The sequence below is a fragment of the Chiloscyllium punctatum genome, chromosome 11 (genome assembly GCF_047496795.1).
Source record: "Chiloscyllium punctatum isolate Juve2018m chromosome 11, sChiPun1.3, whole genome shotgun sequence".
In the NCBI taxonomy this organism is placed as follows: domain Eukaryota; kingdom Metazoa; phylum Chordata; class Chondrichthyes; order Orectolobiformes; family Hemiscylliidae; genus Chiloscyllium; species Chiloscyllium punctatum.
In genome coordinates this window covers 14848022-14871779 of record NC_092749.1, presented here as the reverse complement: position 1 = coordinate 14871779, position 23758 = coordinate 14848022, and the positions used below count along the sequence as shown (strand labels likewise).

At 40.8% G+C, this 23758-nt stretch overlaps 1 protein-coding gene and 1 long non-coding RNA gene across 8 annotated transcripts in view; one reads left to right on the top strand and one right to left on the bottom strand.

The window, feature by feature from the left end:
- Positions 1 to 18846, bottom strand: part of reps1 (RALBP1 associated Eps domain containing 1) — a 60558-nt gene extending 41712 nt beyond the window's left edge. For 3 of the 7 annotated variants that reach the window (XM_072580331.1, XM_072580328.1, XM_072580329.1), the window contains exon 1: positions 18730 to 18846. The gene's annotated coding sequence lies outside the window, so the exon portion shown is untranslated. Of the gene's footprint in view, positions 1 to 10555; positions 10839 to 18005; positions 18399 to 18729 lie in introns of those variants that run through there. The other 4 variants (XM_072580324.1, XM_072580330.1, XM_072580325.1 and 1 more) reach the window with 3 other exon arrangements.
- A 207-nt stretch (positions 18847 to 19053) lies between these two features.
- LOC140482749 (uncharacterized) lies at positions 19054 to 23135 on the top strand. The gene is made up of 2 exons (XR_011961784.1): positions 19054 to 19535; positions 19760 to 23135. It is a non-coding gene; the product is annotated as an uncharacterized lncRNA (long non-coding RNA).
- The last annotated feature ends 623 nt before the right edge of the window (positions 23136 to 23758 follow it).

Genomic DNA, 23758 nt, shown 5'->3' with positions numbered 1-23758 from the left:
ACAGGTTCTACTGAGAATGAGAAGCTAGGGGCTAAATTAAAAAAGCAGAACCAAAAAAGGTAATAATCTCTGGATTACTACCTGAGCAATGGGCTAACTGGCACAGATCTTAGAAAAATGATAAAATCAAAGCTAAATGAGAAGGTGAGATAGCAGGTTACAAGTTGTAAATTGTTTACAATGTACATAGATGATTTAAGAATTGGGGACCAAGCGCAGTGCGTGGAAGTTCCCAGATGACACTTAAATGAGTGGTACAGCAGAGTATAAACAGGAAATTGGAAGTCTGCAGAGGGATGTTAATGGCTTGAAAGAGAGTGGGCAAGGGTCTGACATATGGAGTACAATATTGGCAAACGTGAGGTCAAGCATTTTTTGGTGGGGATGAACAGCAAAATGGACTACTTAAGTGGCAAAAGTTGCAGCATGTTGCTGTGCAGAGGGTCCTGGGTGTCCTTGTGAGTCAATCACAAAGCTGGTTTGCAGGTGCAGCAGATAATTAAGGCAGCAAATGGAATATTGTCCTGTATTGCTAGAGGGATAGAGTTTAAGAATAGCGAGATTATGCTGCAGCTGCGTAGGGTACTGGTGAGGCCACACCTGGAAATACAGTGTACAGTTTTGGTCTCCTTACTTGAGAAAAGATGCACTGGCACTGGAGGGGATGCAGAGAGGCTCACTAGGTTGTCTCCAGATTTGAGGGGGTTAGCTTGAGGAAAAAACGAGTAGATTGGAAATACACTCATTGGAATTTAGAAGAATGGGCGGGATCATATAGAAACATAAAATTATGGAGGGAATAGATAGAAGCAGGAAGGTTACTTCCACTGGCAGGTGAAAGTAGAACTAGGGGGCGAAGTCTCAAAATAAGAGTGAGCAGATTTAGGACTGAGTTGAGGAGGAACCTCTTCACCCAAAGGATTATGAGTCTGTGGAACTCCCTGCCCAGTGAAACAGCTAAGACGACCTGTGAATGTTTTTAAGGCAAAGATGGATAGATTGTTGAACAGTAAAGGTTTTGGTGAATGGGCAGGTATTAACTGGGCCAACATGACATCATTTGTTAAAGTTCACTTGAGAATGTAACTTTAAAAAAATTCTGAGATTTACATAAGAACGAACTGAAGCCAACACGTTCATTCTAAAAGAGGAGAGACTTTAACAAGCCAGGTCATTTTAATATACAATTACAGTTACATCACACTGTAAATGTTTGCTATAATTTCTGTGTCTTATGATTTTATACTCCACAGCCACCTGAAGGAGCAGCGCTCCAAAAGCTAGTGCTTCCAAATAAACCTGTTTGAGACTATAACCTAGTGTTGTGATTTTTAACTTTGTACACCCCAGTCCAATACCGGCATCTCCAAATCACGAGAGAATATGCAATTCTGGATCCGTTGACGTGTAATGAGGCAGTCTTGATTATGGACCTAAAGGTGAAGGAACCATGAGTAGGCAGTGACCATAATATGATAGAATTCACCTTGCAGTTAGACATGAAAAGCTTGAATCAGATGTAACAGTACTACAACTGAGTAAAGGTAACTTCAAGGACATGAGGGAGGAGTTGGCCAAAGTTGATTAGAAGGGAGTCTAACAGGGAAGACAGTAGAACAGCAAAGGCAGGAGTTTCTGGGGGTAATTTGGAAGGCACAGCAGAAATTCATCCCAACTAAGGAGAAACAAAACAAGGGCAAGATGAGGCAATTACAGCTGACAAGGGAAGTCAGGGACAGCAAGAGAAAGAGTACAGTATACAATGTGGTGAGGATTAGTGGGAATCTGAGGATTGGGAAGACTTTAAAATCCAGCAGAGGACAAATAAAAGCAATAGGGAAAAGATGAGTGACGGTAAGCTGGCTAGTAATATCCAAAAACTCTCTTCAATTTTTTTATATGTAATACAGAAGGAGAGGCAAGAGTGGACATTGGACCACTGGAAAATGAGGCTGGAAAAGTCTAATGGAAAACAAAAAAAATGGAAGTAGAACTTTGCATTAGCTGAGGAGGTGGGAAGACTACAGAAGGACTTTGATAGGCTAGGAAAGTGGGTAATGTATTGGCAGACGAAATGTAATCTGGGAAAGTGAGAGGTTATGCATTTTGTTAGGGCGAGAGAAGTATAGAAGTTTTTCTAAATAGGGAAAATTATCAAAATCTGAAACACCAAAGGACAGGCATCCTAGTTCAGGAATCTTTTAAGGTTAATATGCAATTTTGGTCAGTAGTTAGGAAGGCAAAGAGGGCTAGAATACAAGAGCAGGGATGGAATGCTGAGGCTGTAAAAAGCTCTGGTCAGACTGTATTTGGAATATGGTTTTGGGCAGTGTATCTGAGGAAAGTGTACTAGTCTTAGATAGGGTCCAGTGGAGGTGTGGAAGAATAATCCCAAGAACAAAGGGATTGTCATATGAGGAGCAGTTGAGGACTCTGGATCTGTATTTGATGGGACTTCGAAGGAGAAAGGGGAATCTCACTGAAACTTACAGAATACTGATAGGCCTGGATAGAATGAATGTGGAGATCATGTTTCCATTATTAGGAGAGATCAGGACCTAATGGTACAGCCTCAAAGGGAAGGGACAAATGTCAGAAGTTAGATTGAGGAATTTCTTCAGCCAAAGGTGGTTAATCTGTGGAACTCATTGCTGAAGAGGGTTGTGGAGACCAAGTCATTGAGTGTATTTAAGGCAGAGGTAGATTCTTGATTAGTAAGGGGATCAACGACAATAGGGAGAAAGCAGAAGAATGGGGTTGAGCAACAAGTCAGCCATGTTTGAATGGCAGAGCAGACTTGATGGGCCAAATAGCCTAATTCTACTCCTATATCTTATGGTCTAAGATTTGAAGTTGTACCATTGGAACTTTCTCAAGAAAGTCTGTGTTGTTCACAGGAACTTCACATTTATCAGGATGATGGATAGAAAAGGGTGATCTATTCTGATACTTAGCACTCTGGTTGGATTAAATGATGGGAATTTGTAGGGGGAAAATGGTTGCTCTTTATAAAATATCAGAGAGAACAGGCTTTTTAATCTCTTCAGCAGTAGTACATCAATAGAAACAGTGGCAAGTTTGTAGTTAGCCAAGAATCAAAGATGACTGCTCTGAATATTAGACATGGAGCAGCTCTTCAAAGACAAATCATAAGATTTTGATCACACAGATGTTGGACAAAGTGTATTCAGGATACATGATGATGTAATGGAAGTTTAATTAAATAGTTACAACAACCAGATACCTGCAGACAGAAGCACACTACTCAATAGTACAAACATTCAAGATCAAGGAAGGTGCAAATGAAGTTAGCTCAGATGAATCACTGATGCCAGATGTGGGTTCAGCAAGAACTGAATAATCTAACTAGAACAGAGAATTCAATCACCAAAAGAGTCATCACCTCAACACTTGAGTAGCTAATGCCCTGGTCAGGAAGGACTTCAATTCAATCTCACGAATCAAAATGACAAGGTCATCATTGCTCCAAACCAATGTCAATGATTCACATAGATCCTGTGCTACCTCTGGCTATTTCATGCTGTTAACTTGTCATCTATACAGCAATCAATCTCACTCTGCAACAATCTCAAACTCTGTACTCTGCTACACTGATACCTAGTTCTTAATAATGGTGATTTATGTCGAGACATAATTTGGAGATGCCTGTGTTGGACTCGGGTGTACAAAGTTAAAAAAATCACAACACCAGGTTATAGTCCAACAGGTTTAATTGGAAGCACACTAGCTTTTGGAGCGTCGCTCCTTCATCAGGTGATAGTGGAGGACTCAATCCTAAAACACAGAATTTATAACAAAAGTTTAGTGTGATGTAACTGAAATTACACATCGAAAAATACCTTGATTGTCTGTTGAGTCTTTCATCTGTTTCATATGTAAACTCAACAGACAATCAAGGTACTTTTCAGTGTATAATTTCAGTTACATCACACTGTAAACCTTTGCTATAAATTCTGCGTTTTAGGATCGAGTCCTCCACTATCACCTGATGAAGGAGCGACGCTCCAAAATGCTTCCAATTAAACCTGTTGGACTATAACCTGGTGTTGTGATTTTTAACTATGTTGAGACAGAGTTCCTGCATGGCCTGCTACTCATTTGGTGTATAACACTGTCCATTAATGATTAGCTAATCAGCCTGCTTGATGACCTTGACAACTATTCATAGATGAGTGTTTGCATACCCAATGTTTAACCTGAAGTTTGACCACTGAGCTAATAGATGTTAGTGTAATAATTGTTTAGCTCAATCGTTGATGATTTGGCAAAAAGCATCACGTTTCTCACATATTAGATTGCGAATGATGTCATTGTCCTGAGGTAATCACGTCACCAAACATATTTATATATTAGCATGGCACCTTACATAATTGGAGTTAACTCTCCACCTAAGACTTTCATACTTCATTTAATTAATCATTGGCTCATGGTGAGAATCTGGACCTCTGCATGAAAGGGTGCTGGAGTCAGAAATTCTCAACACTGAAGGGGTTTTTAAGATATTTACATGCCTTGCCCCAGCCTCCAGGGTTATGGGCATAAAGCTGGAAAATGGAATTACAGTGGTCAGTGTGCTGTAAACATCAAGCAGCCTAGCTAAGTAAATGAGTGTAATCTACTTCCCAATTAGCAATTCAAAGACATTCAGCCCAAAACAAAAAAAAATGCACTCAAGTGCTAGAATAGGACACCCAAGAGCATTGCCAATGGCATGTGGAGAGGGGATTGCTGCTGAGTAACTCCCATTACAGTATTCCTTGGCTGAACAGCCCAATTATTTAGATCTGATGAGTCACATTTTTAAAACAGTATGTCTACGAAGCGTGAGATGTATATTTTGCATTTGGACTGGAGATAATTACCCACATCCACATTATGTCCTCATTATTCAGCACCCAAGTTCAACCCCATAACAAAACTTCCAAACAAAATTGCCCAAAACACCACCACCTCCATTCTATGCTGCATCACACTCCAACTCTTATTACATCTGCCTTATTGATTTCCACAATAACAGAATTCGAATCCTTTGCCTTTGATTACAAAAATCCCTAAATTTGCAACATCCTGCTGACCAGTAAGCCTCCCAAGATGCCCTTGCCATCCAGCATATTTCACAATTCCCCTCCTTGTCCTCAGTTTTTTTGTGGCAGAGAGCAGACTTGGCCTGAAAACATGCAACTCTCTCCTGGAACAACCTTACATCTTCAAAAAACCTTTCGTCAAACCTATACCTATGTATGCTGAACATGTTGAAAGGTCAAATGAGGAAGAGGACGAAAAGTTTAAAGTAAAAGGTGTCAGATCAGTGGTGGGGAATTCACTCGGGGAACTTTTGAAGTACATATCCGATTGGGAGTGATTTATAACAAGAGGCACTATATTCAATTGACTATCTGTAGGTGATATACCAATGGGAGGCTGGTGTGTCCCAGAACTGTAACCAAAAAGGCACTGCCCTCAGGAGTCAAAGTCAGAGGCATACAGCACAGCCCATCAAATCTGCGCCAGTCAAAAAAACAACCTAACTATTCTAAACCATTTCCCAACACTTGGCCCATAGCCCTGTGCGCCTTAGCATCACAAGTGCACATCTAAATACTTGGTGTCTATTTACCCTCTCCAAACTCAGTATTCAAACACAGGATGTGGGCATCACTGGTTAGGAGAGCATTGCCTATCCCTAAATCACCTAAAAGGGACAGTTAAGTGTCACACTTTGCTGTGGGTCTGGCGTCACATGTATACCAGACCAGGTAAGGATGGCAGTTTCCTTTCCTGAAGGACTAGACTTTTATCCCCCCTGACAATTGACATAGTTTCATGGACATCATTAGACTTTTAATGCCAGAATCTTAGCGAAATTCAAATTTCACTATCTGCGGTGGTGGGATTCAAATCCAGGTACCAAGAACCTGGGTCTACAAATTACTGCACTATTAATGCAAGCAGCCATAAAAAAAAGTGAGTGGTGAAAGGGTAGTTACCATACCTGCAGTGCTGACCTACTGTATTCATTTCCCAGGGCACATTTTGTATATAATCAAGCAAAGATTGCTGCCATTATTAGAAGCTTTAAAAGACTGTCTTTAAAAATCTTCCCTTAGTTGCGAATGCAGATCTGTAAATTAGGCAGTATTCACAAATCACTTATTTCACTGCACAGAACTTTTCACAATTAGGTGGTTTTCCAAACATATGGACAAACGCCATTTGAAAGGATCATTACTGATCTGACTTAAAAGCCTCAACTCCAACCCCCTTCAATCAAGAATCTGGGCAATTCAACCTTGAATATATTCAATGACTCAGGTTCCATTGCTCACTGGGGAACTGAATTCCATAGACAAATTGCTCTCAGAAGAAAGTGTCCCCAACTTTGTCTTAAATGGGATACCCTTATTTTTAAAAGCATCGTCTTCCTATTCTAGACTTTCCCAAAGCAGAAATATCATTTCAGCATCCATCCTATTAACTGTCCTTATTTCCTACATGTTTAGTAAGAATTATCCCACACTTTGACTTGAGAAAGTGGTTTGGTTCAGTTGACAGTGAGTTGAATACAGATATAGTACTTCAGCATTTAACTGGAATAACACTGTTGCAGCACTTCGTATAAGAGGATAAATCAAAGCCCCATCTATCTGATAAGGTGGGCATTAAAGTTCCCATGTACCTGCCTGGAAGTTCACCTATTATGATCAACATTTCATATTGAATTTACTTCAAAAATAAATCTATAAAGCATGCATTTCACTTGTTAATTGTTCAATCTTGTTTGTAAAAGAGGGCGACATCCCAACGCAGTACTGTTAGAGGTGATGGTAAACCAAGGTCTACCTCTCTGCTTCAATGGACATAAAAAAAAGCTCATGGTATTAGTCAAAAGAGAAACAGGAGCAGCTAGTTTATCTATCCTCAGTGTTCTGGTCAATATTTAATCCACAAACATAGATTATCTGGTCACAGTTACATGGTTGCTTGCCGGACCTTCCGGTGTGCAAACTGACTGCCACATTCCTACATTACATCAGTGAAGTCTCCTTAAAAATACCTGATTGTTTGGAAAGTGTTTTGATCTATCTAGTGATTGGGAAAAAGCACTCTGAATGGAAGTCTTTACTTTCAAAGCAACAACTTCGCATTTTAAAACTAATTAATTACATGTGAACTAGATTAGGTTGCTTTAGAGACATAGTAGAGACAGTTAGAGCTAAATTATTTTTAAATTGCATACGTAGAAAGAAAAATATGTAGAAAATAGCATTAGACCACAATAACCACATCAGAGGTCAGGCTTTTTAATTAATTTTAAAAAAACTTGTTCAACACTGAATCTTACACACTCACTCTGAGAAGAAAAATTAAAAACTACTGATTCACAGATTGCTGATTTGATGGATTGCAAGAGGCACAAGGTATATTCCAAGACAGAGCAGACAACAGAGGGCAATTACTCAGAACAGTTTTAAGGCATTTTGTAAAAGGATTATGTAGAGGACATAAGGGAAATGATTTTCACCCAGAGAGGAGTGTGCCTGAAAGTTACTGCCCAAATTGCTCAAGATAGAAATTTTCAACTCATTTATAAAAGGGGCCTGAATTTTTACCTAAGTGCTATAGTTTGTAAGGTTGTGGACAATGTGCTGGTGTATTCAGCTGGCACATACAATAGACTGCATGGTTTCTTTCTGTGCTGTTCTATGTTACCTTCCCAATTACCTCTTTTGGACAAACTGCAGCCATTAAGAGAACACAAAAATATTTCACACGGATCCTGTACCTGCATAGTCGAACAACAGTTTTCATACTAATGTTCTCAGTTTCTCTCCAGGTAGGAGACACAAAAAGAACAGCCGTGATACAATACTATAACAGCCTACAGTAGGAATAACAACAGACTTCCACAACTCATTCCGGTGAATGGGTTGCTCTGTTTGTTTACACAGGAGACAAACAGTTGAGATTATCTTTTCCAGATTTAGTTACACTAAAAATCTTAGTAATCGAGAATGATAACCTTCTATAAACAGAACACTAAAGCACCAGGCTTCATTTTAATGTTTGGAAAATAACATTCACAAATTTAAATGCCTGCAGGTGTTGAGTACTAACTGAGGATTTGCTTATGCTGTAGTCAAACTGCTCTCATGGTGCAATGGTACCGTTAAAAGAGAAGGCCTGAGTTCAAACCCCATCTGCTCCAGAGGTGTGTCACACAGTTTGTTACACAGTCCTTTGCAAAGGTAAGTGCTTCATAGGGTATTCCCATCATTTTACCAGGCTGTTCATGAAATGAAATGGCTGAGAAAGTAAAACACATATGCGAGGCAGTGCTTCTGTCTTTCTGAGATAAGGGAACACAAATGAGTTGCATGTCAACTTTCTTTGTTCTTTTATAAGTTCTCTGAACACCAACCTGCAGAATTTTCACATTTTAAAAAAATACATGAAAAAAATGGCCGAGAAAGCAAACGCATGCGTGAGGCGGTGCTTCTGACTTTCTATCATGACACTGAGTTCACAGAAACTGACAAATGCTCTTGTGATCATAGAAGCTGTTCGACACCTTGCTTAACGCTGAGATTTCATACATTTTTGTGATGGCAAGGGCTTAGTTCTTCTCAGTTTAACCTGCAATTTGCAGAATGCAAAGATTTGTTTAAATAGCAGACTCATCAGAATTATACATTTAAACAAACTCTCCAGTAGAGTACAACATTAGATCAGGATGGCTTCCCTAGTTTAAAGGTCAAATCGATTACCCAAATAATCAATTATCCAAAAGAAAGAGTGCCTGCCCATCTTGTTTGGATAATTGAGGTTCCTCTGTATTGCACTTCCTCTTGAATGACTGAAAAATATTTCCTGTTGACATTTATTTGGGCAACCATTTGAAATGCTGAACGTTCTTTGCAAGAAGGGCTCCATACATCAGGTATGTAAAAAACATAGATCTAAATCAATTCCAGTCCATCTCACTGGGTCAGGGACAAGTCCCAATTGCTGCCAAAATGGTTAGAGAAGGTATGCTTGATGGTAGAGTCAGAGAGACACAGCACAGGAACAGACTCTTTGGTCCAACTTGTCCATGCCGACCAGATATCCCAACCCAACCTAGTCCCACCTGCCAGCACCTGGCCCATGTCCCTCCAAACCTTTCCTATTCATATACCCATCTAGATGCCTTTTAAATGTTGCAATTGTATTAGCTTCCACCACTTCCTCTGGCAGCTCATTCCATATCACCCTCTGCGTGAAAAAGTTGCCCCTTAAATCTCTTACATCTGTTCCCTCTCACCCTAAACCTATGCCCTCTAATTCTGAACTCTCCCACCTCAGGGAAGAGGCTGAGTCTTTTTATCCCATCCATGCCCCTCATGATTTTATAAACCTCTATAAGGTCACCCCTCAGCCTCTGACCCTCCAAGGAAAACAGCGCTAGCCTATTCAACCTCTCCGCATAGCTCAAATCCACCAATCCTGGCAACATCCTTGTAAATCTTTTCTGTACGCTTTCAAGTCTCACAACATCTTTCCAATAGGGAGGAGACCAGAATTGCACACTTTATTCTAACAGTAGCCTAACCAATGTCCTGTACAGCCGCAACATGACCTCCCAACTCCTGTACTCAATACTCTGACCAATAAAGGAAAGCATACCAAATGCCTTCTTCACTATCTTATCTACCTGCTCTTGGGCGTGTCTGCAGAACTGTCACCTCACTGCGTCTTGTTGCTAACACTGGAAAGGATTTGTGAAGACTTTAGTGCTGACACTTTCCATCCAGACTTCAGGCTCTGGCTCTCTAGTTATCCTCCCCTAAGGTAATGAAGTTATTACCAAATGATCCAAGAGGTGGCATATTTAAAAGAGAGGGGAGAAAGATTTAAAAAGGACATTAGGGTCAACTTTCTTTTTTTTTTGTAGAGTGGTTCATATGTGGAATGAACTACCAGAGGAAGTAGTGGATGCAGGTACAGTTACATTTAAAAGGCATTTGGAGAAGTACGCAATAGGAAAGGTTTGGACGAATATGGGCCAAACGCAAGTGGAACTAGTTTGGTTTGGGAACATGGTCAGTGTGGACTAGTCGAACCGAAGGGTCTGTTTCCACACTCTATGACTTGCAGATTTGCTTTTTGCTAGCCTACAGTCATTTCCCCTCAGTTTGAAGTTGTGTTTCTTAAAACAACGATGCTTTCAGCCTCACATTTTAAGGCAAAAGCCTTTGCACACAATTCAATTTCCAGCACTACACATCAACTCAGTGGTTCTTCGCCGTGTTTGAGAGCTGGGATTTTTTTTCCCTTTATGTAATAGGGCCTGAACATTGTATCCAGATCACAATACCATACACCTTTAAAATAGCAGCATCTAACTTTTTTTTAAAAAACTGGTTTGGCAACTGCAGTGTTCAGTCAGCTTTCTTGATGTCTACTCCACAACTACTAGTGAAGCTAATGGCACAAACAATTTAAGGTGTAGCTTTGCACACTGAGCTGTAGGTTTGATATCCAGACGTTTCATTACCTGACTAGGTATCATCATCAGTGGCGACCTGCAAGTGAAGCGAAACTGTTGTCGCCTGCTTTCTAGATTTGTCCTGGATGGGGTTCCAGGAGTTTGTGGTGATGTCATTTCCTGTTCGTTTTCTGAGGGGGTTGATAGATGTTATCTAGATCTGTGTGTTTGTTTATGACGTTGTGGTTGGAGTGCCAGGCCTCTAGGAATTCTCTGGCATGCCTTTGCTTAGCCTGTCCCAGGACAGATGTGTTGTCCCAGTCGAATTGGTCGTTTTTTTTTTCATCCGTGTGTAGGGCTACAAGGGAGATATAAATAGAAAGCAGGAAACAACAGCTTTGCTTCACTTGGAGGTCGCTACTGATGATGTTACCTAGCCAGGTAATGAAACGTCTGGATATCAAACCTACAGCTCAGCGAGCAAACCTACACCCTAAACCTCAACCTGAGCTACAAACCTTCACAAACCTTGCAGGCACAAACAATATTCACTTCCTCATTTAAATACATCCTTTCTTTCAATGTGCAATACCTTAGGACTTCATTTATGCGGACATTCACCAGCAATAGCTCAAGCGGTACATCCATCTTCTAATACTACAATAACTTGCTATCCATTGCAATCCCTTAAAGTTGTCTAAAGTATGCCTGGGCTCACTTATTGAAAGTATCAAGGCAATTTTAACATGGTCTTATTTTGCATGTTATTAACACAAGTAGTTAACCAAATTTCTTGCATTCTTGAAGTCAGATTTCCTGCCCTCTTATTGCAAATTCAGACAGCTCTTGCTCTGCTTTCGTGCAATCTCTGCAAAATCAGATTTACTTCATACAGCTTCATACTATCCAACTTAACATTCTTCTGCAAAAGCCACAGATTCTTAGGTGCTTTATCGGTTTTGAATCTCAAACAACAGTTTGTTTTTAAAATCAAGTTTAGTTTCTAAATCTCATGTGTAACTCCCACTTTCATTTTTTATGGTGAAAACTAAACCAATTGTTACATAATGTACCAGTTTCTGAAATAATAGCCCATTAAGAAAAAACAATGGGCAAAAATTTACATGGTGAAAAAATGGTGTGTATTCAAGGTTTTGATCTATTGTTTGGATTCAGAACCTTTTGTTTTCAGAAATTCTGCCATTAATTCAGTATAGCTATCATATAAAAGGAACTCTAGTTCAGTACAACTTTTCTGAATACTACTTGCCTGCCAGTTGTATCATTGCCTTCATTATCAAGCACAAAATCTTGAGAGCAGCATGTGATTTGTTACTTTTGACTAAACACAAAGTCAATCACTGTAACAGAACATATCAACTGACAACAAATCTAGAAACTAATTCACAAACACAAGATTCTAAACATTAATTAGAAATGGTTGAAAGCTGTCATGTTTACGTTTAGCTCTGATAAACATTCTAACTCCACAAAATGAAGCATCTTGGATTTTAAGCTTCTGTGTATACAACTGTGCAGTGCTTCCTACTGTCTCTTTTGTTATAAGCTTCAAGAATCAGCATGTACACGCTGCATGTGCACTGGTTTTAAAAAGACGTATGGGGTACCTTTTCTTTACACAATGTGGCTAGTGTGTGGAATGAACTGCCAGAGGACGTGGTGGATGCAGGTACAGTCACAATGTTTAAAAGACATTTAGATAAGTACATGAATAGAAAAGGTTTGATGGGATATTGGCCAAATGCAGGCAGGTGGAATGGTTTACTTTTGGAACATGGTCAGTGTGGACAAGTTGAACCGAAGGATCTGTTTCCATGCTGTCTGACAAAATAACACTTGTATGTTGCTTTAGAGACAAAATGTTTTATACTAAACATTACACAAGTAAACTGGTTAACTAATCTGGCACTGAAAAAGTGATACTTTAGCAGACAGAACTCAGCAATTGAACAGAATTTTTACTTGTTGGACTAAAGGACTCTCCATGTAGTTGGAAAGTTAAAAGGATAACTTAAATATCTCTGAAAAATCTCTTACAAGAGAGAGAAGTCTGCAGTCGAACTCCAGATTACAGCAGATGCAAAGGATATTTAATACCAGGAGATTTTAATTGGGTCATAGGTGGGGTGATGTTCAATTACTTGAACTGTGCAAGATGTAAATGTAACCTTCAAGTTTATTTGATTAGATTTATTCACAGCATGATGTTTTTCCAAAGATTAATGTATATGATAAATAGCAACTATTTCCATACAGTATAAATATTTCAGTGGAAACATCATCGCCAAACACCTGAAAAATTAATACCTCAACAAAACTTTAAATCTACAGAACACAGTCAATGCAAATCTATAAGCAAATTATGTTAAAAAGCAACATAAAAACATTACAACTTCCCGGCATATCAGCTGCAGATTAGATTCTTGATAAAGATATCATAATTCTAAATTATCCTGTGGGAATGTCAATGTAATTTACATTATTGACCACTGAATTCTGGATGGAGATTTCTTCCTTTTCTCAGGGGGGTGATAAATGGGATCCAAGTCAATGTGTTTGTTGATTGACTTGGATCCCATTTATCTCTCTTTCACTGTCTCACCTGTGAAAAGGAACAGGAAACAACATCACCATAGGAAATGATGTTACCACAGGAAATGACATCACCAACCCAAGGAAACTCAAACCATACAAGTAGAAAGCGGGCTACACCACCAGTGTTTCAATTGGAGGCTCCCTGAAGATGTTACCTAGTATGGTGACAAAACATCTGCAAATGAACCTTCCAGCTCAGCGAGCAAACCTACACGTAGAACCTCAACCTTAGCTACAAATCTTCTTAAAATTCACTGATCACTGAGTGTAAGAGCAGAACAAAAGCCCCCACAAAACTGAATCCATGTATAATATAAAAACATTACACTAGTTAATAATTAGATAGCTGGAACTCAATTTGAGGCTTCAGGTACTAACTGATTCATATGTAGCTTATAATACACATCTAGTTACTTAGATAAATTGGAAGACTGCCTTGCAATCAATGACAGAGAGAAGAACCAGCTGATTCATTAAGTCCCTTTAAAAGACACCATGTAACCCATTCTAGAGTATTTACTGGTGCATACAAGTTTAATAGAAAGTGCTTTCTAGATGGTCATAGCAAAAACCCCTTTGAAAGCTGCAATCTAAAATGATAGAAAATAATGTGAATCAAGCGGGAAAAAAATATTTCCTAGCATGCCAATTTGAGACACAGCAACTAACACTATCCGATTTACTGTACCACTCTGATATTCTTAGAGCAATTCCTGCTAAATTAGACCCATTATTCAGTGATGAGTCCCCGTTTTATCCCATTGATAGTTTCACACCCTATAAAGTACTCCTTTTCATATTTGAGGTTTTAGCCAAAAAATAGATTTGTCAATACTAAAGCTAAATTGATATGAGGAAGCAGCTTTTGAAGTGATTGACTCATACAGAAGTTTCTAATTCTTAAAAATATGAGAAACAGTTAAACTTTACAAAATACTCTCCCTCAGGAGTAAAAGGGAATCTTGCTTCATTCAATTAAAACAGTAGGAGTGCAAGTGGGAAGACAAACATGCAATTCATTTGTTGTGCAAGGAGGAAAGGATTCCTCACAATGTCAACGTCAAGAACAAATGGAAAGCAGAAAGACAACAACAGTGCAAGATGATATGGCAGATGAGATATAATGTGGCACACTGTCTTTTTCTGTCTGAGAAAAAAGAAAGCAACCTGATCAGAAAATCCACAACTTGCAAATGAGTGAAAGTGCCCCATTTCAGAAATCATAAGGCAGATCTGCTACCTATGCATTCAGTCAGGGAACAATGTGTGTAACACTGGAAAAAAAAAGGAGTTTTTTTTTAAAATGGAGGATGACAGGAATGTGTGGAGAGATGAACAATTTATACACATACTACTAGATCACTTTTATTCATCATTAGCAACACATGTATAAGATATGAACAGAGTCATGTAAATGGACAAATTAAGAGCAGGAACAGGTCAGTCACTCATTCCTGCTCCATCATTTAATTGGGTGATCTAACTGTGGCCTCTATCCTATAACCCTTTTGTCAGTCAAGACTCTAACTCAAAGTATTTAAGGCAATGAGCCTGCCTCCATTGTTTTTTTCCCCAGAAAACAATCCACAAACTAATGACCATTTGAGATTTAAAATACTCACCTGTCTTAAATAAGAGCATTCTTGTTTTGAAATGGTACTCTCTAGTCCTACTCTCTCCCACCAGTAAATGTCCTTTGAGCACCCATCTTGTTCAAGTCCCCTCAAGATCTTAAAATGTCTCAATAAGATCACTTTTCACTCTTTTGAACTCCAAAGGATCCAGGCCTAAGCTGTCTAACCTTTACGCAGAAGACAAACCCCCTTCACCCCAGCTCAGTGAACCATCTCTGAACAGCTTCTTATACATTTATATCCTTTCTTAAATTAGGAAAAGTATACAGAGGACTTACAGGTGCAGTCTGACCAACACAGTGCAATTATAGTAAAATATCCCAACTTTTACATTCCAGTTCCCTTGTAGTAAACAATATCCATTTGCCTCACCTGCCTACTAATTTTTCTAATCTTCCTGCCAAAGTGGACAAACTCAATGTGCCACATTACATTTCATTTACCATATTTTTGCCCACTCAAATGTGTCCAAGTCCTTTTCATAGCTACCTCCGTCTTCAGAAAACTCAGCAATCATATATTCATCCCCTTTATCCAAGTCAACGATATGACTATTGATAGCTGAAGTCCCCAACACTGATCCCTGAGGCACTAGCGTGCAAAATCAAAAACTAGTCATTTGTCCCTCTTATTCCTGTTCACTTGCCAATGATTAATTCATACTAAATAGTTTCCCCTCCACCACAAGCTCTTATTTTCAGTTCTAATCTTTGATGTGGCACCTGGTCAAACATCACAGATGTAACATGTCAGCACAGCTGCTTTATATATTTTACAAACTGTATATAAAGAAAAGATTGAATTGTGCTTTGTCAGTTGAGGAGGGCTGCATTGTACATACAAAATTTTAAACTTTCATTTTTTCTCCCCCACAAACTGCAGGCTAACAAAGCAAAATTCAGGTTTGGCTTTTGTCTTATAAGAATGAGAGCAATAAAAATTAACTGACTCATCTGGGAGGAACAAAGCCAGTATCATAGAATCCCTACAGTGTGGAAGCAGGCCATTTGGCACACTGAGTCCACACCATACATCCAAAGAGAATCCCACCCAGATCTACCCCTACACTATTCCTGTAACACTGCATTTCCCATGACCAATCCACATAACCAACACATCCCTGAACATTATGGACAATTTAGCAAGGCTGATCAACCTAACCTGCACATCTTTGGACTGTGGAAGGAAACCAGAGCACCTGGAAGAAACCTATGCAGACATAGGGAGAATGTCCGTGTGGAGTTTGCACAGTCATTTGAGGGGGAAATTGAACCCAAGTCCCTGGCACCACGAGGCAGCAGTGCTAACGACTAAGGCACTGTACTGCCCCAAAACATCCCTTAAAATACAACACAATTAGGTATACTATGTTTCAACTCAAAAATTCCTATTTATGGTAAAATGAGACACACACAAGTAGGTAAAATTTATTTTTGACATATTTGAAACATTGAGGTCACCGACTCATTTTCCAGGAGAAAATGAGGACTACAGATGCTGGAGATCAGAGTCACAAGCATGGTGCTGGAAAAGCAAGAGCATCAGAGGAACAGGACAATTGACATTTCGGACAAGAGCCCTTCATCGGGCCTTTCATTAGAGCTCTTATCCGAAATGTCAATTCTCCTGCTCCTCAGATGCTGCCTGACCTGCTGTACTTTTCTCGCACCACATTCTCTACTATAAATGAAAAACTGTTTGATGTTAAAGGTTGTGCTCCACATAACGCAACGTAGCCATCCTTTGAAGATCGAACACGATCAGCTGAAAAACAAGTCTCACACAGAAACATCACAGCCTACGAAGATAAGCATTGTGATCACATCTGTAAATGAAACCATTCTGCAGTTACCACATCAATTCCTCTTCAACTCCTCAATCTTTCAACTCATCTACCTCAATGAAGATTTTATCAGGACACAAGCTCAGACAACTTACTTGATGGGTAACATTTTTTGAATTTATCTTCAAAAAGCAATTTAATATTCATTTAAGCTTCTGAATGCATAATGCTTTTGAATGTCATGAAGCAAATCAAGCTGAAAGGAAGGTACATGAAGTTCAGAAGTAATTGCAACCGGTCTCTTTCATCGTGAAAATAACTACAAAATGTATGCAAAGTATCTCATGATCACCTGGGTTAACATCCCAAGCAGAATCCTAGTTTCTCAGGAAAGCAACAGTCAGTATGAATCAAATACAGCTAATAAAAGGACATAATGGTTCAAAACATTAACTGCTCCACGTGCTGAATTGCTACAGCTCTGTTCTAATCAAATTTAGACATTTTTGATACAAATTAAAAATTCAAAGAGCTTCCATCAAATGCAACCATGCACAGGAAAACCAACAGTAGTCACCAGTGCCCTTGTTTGGGCCAAGCAGAAAAGAGTCAAGAGTGTGGTGCTAGAAAAGCACAGCAGGTCAGGCAGCATCCAAGGAAGAAAGTCGATGCCTTGGATGCTGCTTGAAGGGCTTTCGTCCGAAACGTCGACTATCCTACTCCTTGGATGCTGCCTGACCTGCTGTGCTTTTCCAGCACCGCACTCTTGATTCTAATCTCCAGTATCCACAGTCCTCATTTTCGCCAAGCAGAAAAGAATGTATGCCAGCCCGTGAGAATTTGAATCCATTTTCTGTAGTTACCAACTGGTTCATCCCTCACTGTCAGAAAATGACAACATAAAAGGAGGGCAGTTTTGACTAATGTTGAGTTTTTTTTGAAAAAGGTATCAAAGGGAAAAATATTTACAATTTCTCTAAGTGTACAAACATAGCATACTATCAGTCCTTGCTCTAACTTTCCCTCACTTAATTGCAACAAATCTTAGATATAGTTACACTAACATCATCTGGTACTAGGTCACAATTAAGACTTTGTAGAGTTATCACAAGACTACTTAACACCATCCCATTTTCTTCCAACAGGGAAGATATTAAGTGGATAGCAATTACATAGACAAATATTTCCTAATTCTCAAGTACAAATACAACCACAACCAGTACTCTGGTGGACAGCCAACTTAGTACACATACCACGATCGATAAAAAACAGAACCATGAAAGAGAGATGAAAAACAGTAAAACATTACATGGAAACCCTGGCCAAAGCAAACCACATTGCAACCCTCACCCTCGGATATATTACGGATGTAAAGATAGATCTATGAGCAAATTTATCAACCCAGGACTGTAAACGAATAATGCAATCAAGTAAAACACAAATAATATTGGGCTTTAAATACAAATGGTTTACTGTAAATTACCACCTTGTTATTAGAGAAGCGTTCAGTTGAATTCCCAACCTCTGGACGCCTTTTAACTCATAAACACGGTGCAGTCGCCAACAACGAGGACTGGACGTGGTGCAAGTTGAAATAAGAACACGTAGAAACAGAAACTAAGTCTCGAAACACAAGTCGGATTATTGGGCAACCTTCAACACAGCCCTGAATACACAGAAGGTGCCTATGAAACTACGGCACAACATCAAGAGGCCACTCAGGCACTCCAGCTTGTTGCACCGTTTATTTGCAGCATGGCGGATTTGCATCGCGGTTGCATTTTCTCGATAACCAGAAGAAAACCGACCGCAGTCACAAAGCCCAATGATCTTCAACCCTTAATGGGGTTGCAGCAAGCGCAACTTTTTTTTCCCCTTGCCTGAGGTGTGCGACTGCGTGCTTTGGAGAGTGTGACGGAGGGACAGAGTACCGCGGTGCGTGCTGGGAGTTGTAGTTCCCCCGCTGCCTCCTTCAGCGTCGCCATGTTGGCCCGGCCCCCCGCTTACATCCCCAAACCCCCGGGAGGCGAGCCCGCTCCTCGTCGGCCCTTTCCTGCTCACCCGGACCAAGAGCCGACCTGCGGCAGAGGAGGGTGAAAGGAGTTGATCTCCCATGTCGGTAGCGCCCCCACCCTCAACGATCATCTTTAGGATATCTCCTAAAGGAGCGCTTGCTACAGCCCCTTTCCCCGCCCCCTTTTCCCCTTTACCTCCTAAAGTCTTCCCAGTGTAATGGCCGCCCGGCTACCGCGACCAGATCACTCTTTGGGGGAGGGGAGGGGATGATAATGTCTTCTCGCGAGAGTGACCGTCCCAAACTACCGGCAGCCCACATCACCTCGCGAGAACACGGCGTGTGACTGTCGGCCAATCACATTGTGTTCTGTCGATGGGCGTTGGGGGAAGGTGGGACCAGCGAAAAGTGGGCGGGGCGGCAACCGGGGTCGGCAATGATTGGGTTAGGGTAGGCCACGTGATGATCGCCCCCCCCAACCGCATAAAAATCCTTAGTCACGTGATTTGCTCACTCCATTCTCCTCTCCTCCAGGGTAGGCGGTTATTTCTGGCGGGAAGGTCGCCATTTTGTAGGGGAATGGAGATGTTGGAGGAAATTGAGAACTGGATGGGAACATCTGAAAAATCAATAAATTGCTGGAGAAATCAAATGATGTTTCTTCAGAACTCATTTCAAGATTGGAAGCTTTTGTAGAAGCATGAAATTGGTATTTCCCCACTTCATCTCTTCAGTACTCCTGACGTTGGAGGTTAAAAGTTTCCCCCCCTTCCCACTACTCATTCACTTCTCCTGGCTGCATGACTTGCAAATTTCCTCTGGCGATGCCAAAGCGGAGGAGAGATTCGATGGAAGCTTTCAAAATCACAAGGGGCCGAGTCAGTAGATGGCAAGAAAATGTTCCCATTTGGAAAAGGGTCATGAACAAGGCGGCTGGTTGTTAAGGCAATTTACAAAGGAAGTTAAATGTGACGTGGAATTCTTTCACCGCATGCAGTTCAGGTCAGGAATGTAATTTTGGAAAGACCCTGAATCAGTCACATCATTGAATGCAAACAACTTTCCTGCATTGTCAGTGCTCCAAGGACCGGTTAATTGATTATTGAAACATACTGTCTAATGTGGAAGAATCGACTGATGAATTTACTAGTTGAAGGGGAATGAGAAGTTGTTCTGAAGAAAGCTCACAGGACTTGAAAATTAACTTTTTTTCCCTCTCTCTACAGATGATGCCAGCATGCTGACTTCCTCTAGTATTTTATGTTTTTGTTCATTTAAGAAGAATTTGATCCTGGATTGACCAGTGCATCTCTTTGACACCAACATACAGTAGCAGGAGTTTGTACCATCCCCTGAATGTACTGCAGTAACTCACCAAGACTCTTTCAACAATGTCTTCTAAACCCATAATCATTACCATCTAGAGAAAAAAAGAGGTGCAATGGAACACCAAGTTCTCTTCCAAACCACTCACCACCTTGACTTGAAAATGTATTGCCATTATACTGAGCCACTGTGGGGTGATATGGTGGCTTAGTGGTTAGCATTGCTGGCGCACAGCACCAGGGGCCGGGGTTCGATTCTAGCCTTGGGCAATTGTCTGTGTGGAGTTTGCACATTCTTCCAGTGTCTGCTTGGATTCCCTCCAGGTGATCCAGTTTTCTTCCACTGTCCAAAGATGAGCAGGTTAGGTGAATTGGCTATGCTAAATTGTACCATAGCCTTCAGGGATGTGTAGGTTAGGTGCATTAGTCAGGGGGAAATGTAGAGGGATGGGTCTGGGTGGGATACTCTTTGGAGGGTTGGTGTAGACTTGGGCCAAAGGGCCTGTTTCCACACTGTAGGGATTCTGACTTCACTATTGCTGAGTCAAAATTCAGGAATTCCCTTCACAAATAGCTTTGTTGGTTTACTTACACTCTGTGGACTGCAGCAATTCAGAAAGTTTGTTCACCTCCACCTTCTGGAGGACATTTAGGGATGAGCATTAAATTCTGGTTTAGTCAGCAATGTCTTTGACCCATGAATGTATTTTTAAAATGAGACTGACAAATAACCAAAATTATAATGGGCATTGGTTTATCTAGTTTTGGGGTTAGCATCTCTCAGAGATGACATTTTGACACTGGAAAAAGAGCAGTGGACTTATGCCCGAAACGTCGAACGTGGAGTTCAATGTAGCTAAGTGTGAAGTAGGTAGGCACTTTGGTAAGAGTAATAAGAAGATGGATTACTGGGCTAATGGTAGGCTACTTGGTAGTGTTGATGAGCAGAGGGATCTTGATGTCCATGTACACAGATCTCTGAAAGTTGCCACCCAGGTAAATAGTGCTGTGAAGAAGGCATATGGTGTACTGGGCTTTATTGGTAGAGAAATTGAGTTCTGGAGTCCTGAGGTCATGTTGCAGTTGTATAAGACTCTGGTGCGGCCTTATCTGGAGTATTGTGTACAATTCTGGTCGCCATACTATAGGAAGGATGTGGAAGCACTGGAACAGGTGCAGAGAAGGTTTACCAGGATGTTGCCTGGCATTGTAGGAAGATCGTATGAGGAAAGGCTGAGGCACTTAGGGCTGTTCTCATTGGAGAAAAGAAGGTTTAGGGGAGATTTGATAGAGGTGTACAAGATGATTAGGGGTTTAGATAGGGTTGACAGTGAGAACCTTTTTCCGCGTATGGAGTCAGCTGTTACTAGGGGACACAGCTTTAAATTAAGGGGAGGTTGGTATAGGACAGATGTTAGGGGTAGATTCTTTACTCAGCGGGTTGTGAGTTCATGGAATGCCCTGCCAGTAGCAGTGGTGGACTCTTCCCTCTTTATGGTCATTCAAGCGGGCATTGGATAAGCATATGGAGGTTACTGGGCTAGTGTAGGTTAGGTAGGCTTCAGTCGGTGCAACATCGAGGGCCGAAGGGCCTGTACTGCGCTGTATTTTTCTATGTTCTCTATGTCCTGTTCCTTGGATGCTGCCTGACCTGAATTTCTAGAAGCATGGCATTCCAACTGGAACTCTATCGACAAACACAATGACTTCAATCCCATCGACCACCCCCTGAGTAAAAGAACAGGAAATGACATTACCATAGGAAATGACATCACCAACCCAAGGAAATTCAAACCATATAAATATATAAGGAGGAAACACCAACAGTGTTTTGCCTGGGGGCTCATTGAAGATGTTACCTAGTATGGTGACAAAATGTCTGAAAATGAACCTTCCAGCTCAGTGAGCAAACCTACATCCAGAAGGAGAATCTGTTTGTTTAAACTGGAGGATACTCAGCAGAGACTCACTTATTACATTCTTGTACAAATACTGACCAGTTGAATGGCAGAAGGAGAGGAACAACAGTGAATGAGTATCAGATTAATTTCAGAAGAATACAAGGTGACTCTGTTGATTTAGTATGGTTATCTGACATGTGCTTGCACTTCACATTTATGTTTAAATGTTGGTAGCTCCTCATTCACTGGATGGGTGTACTGTTCCTTCATCTCAAAGAAACATACATTTCTGGGGGTTACAGAGTCATAGAGATGTACAGCATGGAAACAGACCGTTGGGTCCAACTTGTTCATGCCGACCATATTCTAACTTAATGTACTCCCATTTGCCAGCACTTGGCCCATATCCCTCTAAACCCTTCCTATTTATATATCCATTCAGATGCCTTTTAAATGCTGTAATTGTACCAGCCTCCACCACTTCCTCTGACAGCTCATTCCATACATGCATCACCTTTTGTAATAAAAGTGCCCCTTTAGTCCCTTTTATATCTTGCCCCTCTCACCTGAAACCTATGCCCTCTAATTCTGGACTCCCCCACCTCACCTTTGTTCCCTGCCTGCCCTGACAGTTTGACTTGCTCCTTTTCCCAACTGTAGCAGTCTCAGTTTGATCTCTTTCCTCAGCATTTCCCAGCCCCCTCCCCCACTAGTTTAAATCCTCCTGAGCAGCTCTAGCAAATCTCCTTGCCAGTATATTAATTCCCTTCCAATTCAGGTGCAATCCATCCTTCTTGTACAGGTCACTTCTAATCCAGAAGAGATTCCAATGATCCAAAAGTGTGAACCCTTCTCCCCTGCACCAGCTCCTCGGCCACACATTCACCTGCTCTATCCTCCTTACCCTTACAAGCTCATAGGACCAGGAGTAATCCAGATATTACTACGCTCAAGAAGCTCCTTTTTAAATTCCTGTCTAACGTTCATTATTCTCCCTTCAGAATGTCACCCTTTTCCCTTCCTATATCGTTAGTTCCAATGTGTACAATGAGTCCTGCTGGTCCCTCTTCATTTTGAGAACATTCTGCACCCTCCGATGGCCAAACTGCATACCTTTCTTCTCCAGCAACATCCTGGACAAAGAGCTTGCGATATCTGCTGATACATTTGAGGCCTTTAGCACCAAGAGGTGTCCGATGGTATTGGAGAGCATCTCCACTCTTGGAAATGCCAGAAATTTTACAGAGCAAGTGGTGGCCATTCAACCAATCCTGTCTGCAATGGCTGTCAGAGCATTTTGACTCAGGTGTCAAATCTCTTCCCTTTAACTCTACACATTGGTCAATTATTTCAATAAAAACAATAACCTCTTGAAAGTCTCAATTGAACATGCGCCACATTTCCAAGTGTGACATTCTAGTCCCTAACTACATGCTGTATAAAAAGTGTTTTCTCACCTCACATTTACTTTCTTTGTAAAACACTTTAAAAGTGTAACCACTCGTTCACAATCCTTTTGCAAGTGGGAACAGTTTCTCCCTATCTACTGTGACTAGGCTCCTCATGATTTTGAAAACTCTCAAATCTCCCCTTGGCTTTGGCCTCTGTATAGGAAATGTGCTGTGGAGGAAGAAAGGGATGAAAGCTATTTTTTTCCCCCTCCCTCTTCTAACATAGGAAGCCGCGAGGAGGATTTGAAGAAGGGAAATACCAGCTTCATGGTATACAGCCTTGCTATGTTTGCTTCCTAACAGCAAAGATACGCAACATTATGGATGATGAGATGGCATCAGTCTGCTTAATTGCCTCTCCTCCAACTTAGTTTACTGTATCTGGTGCTCACAATGTGGTCTTCTCTCCATTGGCGAGACCAAATGTAAACTCGGCATGTTTTGACGAACATCTCAGCCGGGCCTGCAGGGGCTGACCTGACCTCCTATTACCGTCCATTTTAATTCCCCTTCCCATTCCCTTACCGACATGACCATCGTCGGCTTCC